Raw genomic sequence first — 7,494 nt, forward strand, 5'->3', positions numbered from 1 at the left:
TTCTCCAAAGAAGATATACAAGTGACCAATAAGCTCCTGAAAACACACTCAACATCATTAGTCATTTGTTAAATGCAATTCAAAACCACAATGAGATATCACATTGTACCCACTAGGATGGCTATAATAAAAAAGACAGACAATAACAGCATTGGTGAGGATGTGGGGAAATCAGAACCCTCATAAATTGCTGGTGAGAATGTAAAATGATGCAGCACTTTGGAAAACAGTTTGACAGTTTCTCAAAATGTTAAACATAGTATGATATCACCCAGCAATCCCACTCTTTTGTGTCTACCCAAGAGACATGAATGCATGTCCACAAAAAAAAAACTTGCACATGAATGTTCATAGCAACATTATTCATAACAGCCAGAAAGTGAAAACAACTCAAGTGTTCATCAACTGAGATTTGGATAAAGAAAATGTTGTATACTCACACAGTGGAATATTATTTGGGCATAAAAAGGAATGAAGTACTAAACTATTCTATGCCTTAGTTCATTTGCTGTTGCTTAAACAGAACACTTGAAACTGGGTAATTCATAAAGAAAAGAAATTCACTTCTTACAGTTATGAAGGCTGAGAAGTCCAAAGTCTAGGGATCACATCTGGTGAGGACCTGCTTACTGGTGGGGACTCTCTGGCAAGTCCCAAGGTGACACAGGACATTACATGGTGAGGGGGCTGAAAGTGCTAGCTCAGGTCCCTCTTCCTCTTCTTACAAAGCCACAAGTCTCTCTCTTGTGATAACCCATTAATCCATTAACCAATTAATCATTAATCCATGAGTGGATTAACCACCTCTGAAAGACCCCACCTCTCAATACTGCCATATTGGAGATTAAATTTCAACATGAGTTTTGGAGAGGACAGATATTTGAACCATATATTGTATGATTCCATTTGTAGAAAATATCCAGAAGAGGAAAATCTATAGAGACAGAAACTAGATGAGTGGTCGTCTAGGGCTGGTAGGTGGGGACAAATGAAGAATGATACCTAATAGGCACGGTGTTTTTTTGGGGAGTGACAAAAAACGTTAAAAACATAGATTACAAATTACATAATTCTGTAAATACACTAAAACCCATTGAATTGTACACTTTAAGTGGGTGAACTTTATGGTATGTAAATTATACCTTAATAATTGTTTTTAAAGAGAGGGAATGAAATGAGAGAAATCTAAGGCAACAAGTATAGACAAGTCTTCCAAGGAATTCCTTGCATTAATAAAGGTTTGGTTTTAATTACCAGCATTTAACTGCATTTGTTGTAGCAAAGGAGGAGGCTGCTCCACTTCAGGTAGAAGCTAGGGAAGTGATATTGTACTTACTTCTCTGTATCTTCAAATGGATTTTTGTCCCAGTTCTCTGATTTTATGTTCACTGTTAGTATCAACCCCAGAGCATATAACCCAAGAATCTGTGTCTCACTTAAGCTTACTGATCATTTCTGCTTCTTTTCTTTATTTTTCTGTTCACATTATCCTGATAGGATGCAGGGTGAAGAAATGATCAGCCTTTGTTCATCTTATTAGAGAAATAAATACCTGTGTGTATGAAGCAAGCAAGGCCACTGAGTCTTTGGGGAAACAGAGCAGGGAGGTGCCCAGAGGCATTTTCTGCAGAGAAGGAAGAAAAGAATAAACAAGTCTTCTGCCAAAAATGCCTGGAACTTAAAGTGATTTCCTCAGCCCAAGATCAGGCTGTGTGCAGACACTGACAGTGAACCTGATCAGTTGCTGCTGCTCCCTTGATTAAAAGCATGTGGCTTTCTCTCTTGTGAAATTCACCTCTATAAATTCCACCTGCCTAGGGATTCAAACTACAAGGAACAAGTGCAATTCCTCAGAGTGGCAACTGGCAGAGCTCCCAGGAACAAGGTAGAACTACACAATGTCCCAGGCATCAGAGGCACAGATTGCCTGAGCCAGGGACAGTGGTCTCTGTGACCTGACACCCCACCCACAGTGGGAAGGAAAGCTGTGGGTGTGTTATCGAGGAGGCCTCCACAAGGGGCTGGAAATTCCTGGTTTTGTCTTCCTCTTGGAATGAGACATTTACTCTAAAAGAATCATGGAAAAGTACAAACCACAGAATCATAAACCACACGGGGAGAGGCTACCTCGTAGGTCATTCTTACACTGGGCCCAGATACCCCAAAAGCAGATGTTCTCTTCTCGCCACCCCTCCTCGCCTTTGCTTGCCCACAGTCATTGCCAGGACTCTCCCTCAGGCCCAGAAAGGCAGCCGATTCCTGGTAGGAGGGCGCTAAGAGTAGAAAGTAACTACCATTGTCAGGTCCAGATCTGTTCCCTGTCCCTTCCCGTTGCTCCTGCACTCTAAAACCACACCACAGTTCCAACTCTTTTTCTGAGTCCAGAGTCTTTGAGAGTGCCGTCATGCCCTTCTTCCTGTAGCCTTCTTGTCTACCCCAGATGTATCCCTTTAATTTCACTGACCTTCCCACCCATATCCATGAGGCCAGAAGGCAACAAAAAGACAAGCGTGGACTCTGGCTCCCGCCGAGGTACTCTGTCTCCCGTGGCTCTCGGATTTTGCATCTACCACATGCCACAGGCCTGCGTCCATCCGACCTCCCTAGTTTCTCATCCCCGCTTGAACCTGATGACTGACTCGCCCTCCTGGCCACGCTGAGTAACCCGCCCAGTTGCCAAACCTCAGACCTGGTGTTGACGCAGTAAGAAGGCCTGAGGCCCATGTTGCCAGAACATTCCTAATTGTTTCACTGTTTCCTTGTAGGATTTGGTTTCAAGTCCCATCTTTATCCTTGTCTCCTTTCTCCTGGCCAGGGTGCCCTTGGTCAATATTCCTTCATTCGCTCCAGCCACTCAGCACCGTGATTAACAAAACAGGATGTGAGATTAGATGATCCAGACTCTGCCACGAACTAACTAGCTGTGAGGCTTCAGAAAAGTGTCTTAACCTCTCTGAGCATCCATTTCCTCCTCTATAGCATTAAGACTGTTAATAGTACGTACCTCACAGCTTTTTTGTTGTGATAACCAATAAATGAAATAATCTTCATAAAGCACAGAGGCTTGAATGTTCACTCTAAGTATTTAATATGTGTCCTCTACTATTTTATTTTGCAATTATCATTCCTTAATTCATCATATATTTACCAAGCCTCAGGCCAGGCACTGAGATATAAATATCCCCTTTAAAGAGCAGTCATGTCTTAAATCCAAGAAGAGCTAGTTCATGTTGGCACCTAGGGCAGGGAGCTAAGCCCAGGGCCACAGTACAGAGGCAGAGGAGAATAGACGCTGACCACCAGCAGCTGCCCGGGGATGGTGACAAAAGTGCCTTCCACCTTTCCGCATCTCTTTCAATACCACTGCAACTCCTTGAGTAGGTGGGCACCACACAGAAGGGGGATGGCAGAGGGGCAGTGAGAGGTCCCCAGGGAAACAGCCTCTTCTTCTTCCCTGCTTCTCTGACAGAGCACGGCCATGCCTCTGCCATGCAGGAGGGTGATGTCCTTTGGGGAGGCCTTGTTGAATCTGTCTGGGGCTGTTCCGGAAGTAGGAAGGGCGGCTGGGGGTGGGGAGACAGCAGGAATGTTCTCCTGGCCTGCTGGTCTGTGCCGGCGAGTGTGCTGAGAGGAGGGCCTCTGGACATCAAAGGTTCCTTTTGTCCCCTTCCGAGTGGCAGGGCAGCCCAGCCGGGCTGCTGGCGATGACTCAGGCCTGGCCCTGACGTCACCCACGCCCGGCCACTGGCCTCCCTCTGAAGCCAGGAAACTAGCTGGGGAGTGGCACTCGCAGCTGCAGCAAATCTCAAAATAAAGAGGCAACGGCCTTTCTCCTCCTCTCCATCTCCCTACAGCACACCTTTTATTTCTTTTCTTCTTTTTTTTTAAGCCTCACGAAAGATTTTACTTGTAGATCAACTTTCAAAATGTAGGAAGTCAGAATGGGTGACATCATCAGAAAAATATGTGGAGCTGATCGCCACAAGAAGTGAAGAACCCAGGGCACGAAAGCAGTTGTGACTCCTGGGCCCAGGGAGTTGGCAGCGTCTGGGCTTCAGAGGAGCCAGCGCCTCCGAGTAAGTGAAGGCCCACTTTTGGCACCCCCTTACTCAGCGCCCTTCACCGTAGGGCGCCATCTTGTTCCCTGACGCCTACAGCTTGCCAAGCCCCAGCCCAGAGTTGGGAGTAGGGACTGCATTTGGGAGACCCTCTAAATACGGCCCCAAAGGGATCTGATATCTCTCTTCTCCACAGGATCAGAAAAGAATGCAAAAAAAAAAAAAAAAACAATACTAAGACGGAAACCCAGGGGAGAATGGCCCAACTGATGCCTTTCCCTGTCAACCCTCTTGTTTTGCCTCCTCTTCCTCCCCTCACCTGAGTACTCTGTTTCAGACGGTCAGAATGTTTGTTCAGAGTTCTGGATTGTTTGCTTCCTAGATCTTATACTGAGCGATCAGACATAAAAATAAACCCTGTTCGAGGCAAATACGTGTCCTGTGCCATCAAACGGTATTTTCACACTTAACCTGGTAAAAGATGACAGCCCTGGTAAAAAGATGCACACAACTGTGCTGCCTTTACTGCGCACGTTTCTGATTGTTCTGTGTATGAACCTACATTATCTTATTGCCCTGTTTACAGAGGACTTATTTTCATTCCTACTTGTGCCATGGTATCTCAGATGACATTAAACACAAAGACACAATGTGTCTGTTTTAACTTTGACTACAAACTCATAGTTCTTCACAAAGCCTGTAATTTCACAGCCTCTGGAAGTTCCTACCCAAGAAAGTTAAGTTCCCAAGAGAAAAGTTTTGACATGTACATGAGAACGGCACACAGGCATAGAAATCATACCCTGATTTTCCTGGCTTCTAAAGTCATCCCCTGAGTCAGCATCTAGTCTTCGTACAGCTGACGTATCGGAGGAGATATGTTCTTCAGAAATTCTATGTTAAAATTATTGGGAGCGGGGAGGCGTAAGTCTCATTTTAAAGGCAGTAAGGAAGCTTGTCATTTACTGGAAAACAGTGGCATATTCCTTTGTAAACGGACAACTCCCTTTGGAAATTAACTATCACACACTAAAATATCTGTTTTACAGGCCTTATGTTTTACTTTTTGTTTTACTTTAATATATTAGGTGGTCTTGAAGTGAGGCTCTGCTCTACTCCTGTTCTTGTGGCTCTGAGATCTGAATGTTGTGACCACTAATTTGGTAAGTGTCATTTGTCCCCAACAGCTACTTAAATTTAAGTCTCCCAATTCTCCTTTTTCAGTTGACGGTAAGATTTAAAGAAAGGGGGAAAGGGCACAGAGATTTCTGTACACAATGATAACAGCTGTATCAAAAACAATATTAGGATAGGCTAATTGTTATAATAGAACCCCAAATCTATAGTGGCTCAAACACAATAGTTTATTTCTTGCTTATGTAACAGTACAGGTCAGTGGGGCAACTGTTTTTCATGCATTCATTCAGAGACACAGGTAGAAAGGGGCTTTGCCTTCTGCAGCATGTGGTTTTCAAGGTCGCCTGGGGGTGTCTCCACTCCTCAGTGGAGTAAGAAAAGAGCATGAAAAGGTGCACATGGGAGTTTTTTTATGGGCCCTGCCTAGAAGTGGTGCGTGTTACTTCTACTCACATTCCATTGGCTAAAACTCCATCACATGACCACAACTAACCACAGAGGAGTCTGGGAAATGTAGTCCCTGATGGGGCAGCCACTTAGCAGTGACAGCTCTGGAGGGTTTCTGAAGAAGAAGTAGTTCTCTCTGGCACAGCACATAAAAGAAACTTGGAGACTCTCAAGGATAAAGTTGCATAGAAACAGTGGGATAAGTAAAAAAATTATCCACATTTAGATTTTCCTGACTGACACTCTTAGGTAACATCTGGCCATGAGGGCAAGATGCAATGGATGAGATTTCTCAACACCTCTGTCCATTATGACCCTGAGTGAGCACCATCATGTTGCCCATGGCCAGTGAACCACGAAGGACATTTTCCTTATTTCCTTCTCCTTATTTTTCCCCTCAGTATCCTCTTGGTCTAGGACTATACCGGCTTTGTCTCCTTCCTGGATCTAGTCATATTAGTTGGAATTGTGACAGAATTCTGCTCCCCCAACTAGGAGCCCCAGTAGTCTGTAGGAAAGCTCTTGACTTCCTTAGCTTGTAGTTTTCTCTGCTTCTGGAGGCTTTGGAAATGTATCCTACCTAATCTGCTCCAGGTCTTGAGATACTTGATCGGGGAAAAATTCCCTAAGGTGAGACCTTTAAACCAAATTATTAGAGAAACTGTTTTTTTCTTTTCTTTTCTTTTCTTTTTTTTTTTTTTAGACAGAGTCTCACTCTATTGCCAGGCTGGAGTACATCAGCACGATCTCAGTTCACTGCAACCTCTGCCTCCCAGGTTCAAGTGATTTTACTGCCTCAGCCACCCAAGTAGCTGGGACTACAGGCGTGCACCACCACACCCAGCTAATTTTGGTATTTTATAGTAGAGTTGGGGTTTCACCATGTTGGCCAGGATGGTCTCGATCTCTTGACCTCGTGATCTGCCGGCCTTGGTCTCCCAAAGTGCCGAGATTACAGACATGAGCCACCGCGCCCAGCCAAGAAACTTTTTTTTTTCTTTGAGACAGGGTTTCACTCTGTCACCCAGGCTGGAGTGCAGTGGCGCAATCATGGCTCACTGCAGCCTCAACTTCTCAGGTTCAAGCGATCCTCCCAAGTAGCTGAGACTACAGGAATGCGTCACCATGCCTGGCTAATTTTTGTATTTTTTGTAGAAACAAGGTTTCCCCATGTTGCCCAGGCTGGTCTTGAACTCCTGGGCTCAAGCAATCCACCCACCTTGGCCTCCCAAAGTGCTAGGATAACAGGTGTGAGCCACCGGGCCCAGCCGAGAAACATTTAAAAGTAGACTAAAAAGTCTCAGGCTGGGGCTATTAATGCTGCCCCAAAGGATGTGATATATATGTCTAGCTTTTCATTTTCAGGAAAAGTTTCAAAACATTTACTGAAATAACAAGTGGTAAAGTTGTAAGCTCTATTTGGAGAACTTTTAATAAGTTTAACATTTTATGTAACCTTCTAACCATTGTTGATGTTGGCGAAGTATTCCCCTCAACTATCCCCTCATTGGTGAATAGAAAGCATATGATGGGTGCCTTGTGACGCCCCAAACTTAAAGGTGTGAGATAAAAATGAACTCAAGTCTGAGGTGCCTGGTACCTAGTTCTCTAGTTTTGTCAATATCTGACTAAACATTCTGGTTTCTGATTGACTTTTGCCCCTGGACTTGACCTTTCTGGCACCCACATCCACACCCTGAAGAGCACATATTGTCTATTGTGTGGGGATGCCTGTTACTGGCCAATTTGCCACAGCTTCTCAGGTATCTGACAGAGGCTGATGCCTGGCCTACTCTCCTGTTACGGCTGCCTAACCTCTGCCCAGTCCCCTCACGTCAGGATGGAGCTGAGG

The 7,494-nt window shown here is 44.7% G+C and overlaps 1 protein-coding gene across 2 annotated transcripts in view; it reads left to right on the forward strand.

Annotated features, from left to right (window-relative positions):
* Nucleotides 1-7,494, forward strand: part of ZBTB38 (zinc finger and BTB domain containing 38) — a 144,527-nt gene that overhangs the window by 45,060 nt on the left and 91,973 nt on the right. Inside the window, exons 2-3 of one of the 2 annotated variants that reach the window (XM_012002643.1) lie at nucleotides 3,890-4,076; nucleotides 5,147-5,221. The gene's annotated coding sequence lies outside the window, so the exon portion shown is untranslated. Of the gene's footprint in view, nucleotides 1-3,572; nucleotides 4,077-5,146; nucleotides 5,222-7,494 lie in introns of those variants that run through there. The other variant, XR_001008501.1, reaches the window with a different exon arrangement.

The sequence above is a fragment of the Mandrillus leucophaeus genome, unplaced genomic scaffold, assembly GCF_000951045.1.
Source record: "Mandrillus leucophaeus isolate KB7577 unplaced genomic scaffold, Mleu.le_1.0 Scaffold693, whole genome shotgun sequence".
NCBI classification, from domain to species: Eukaryota; Metazoa; Chordata; class Mammalia; order Primates; family Cercopithecidae; genus Mandrillus; species Mandrillus leucophaeus.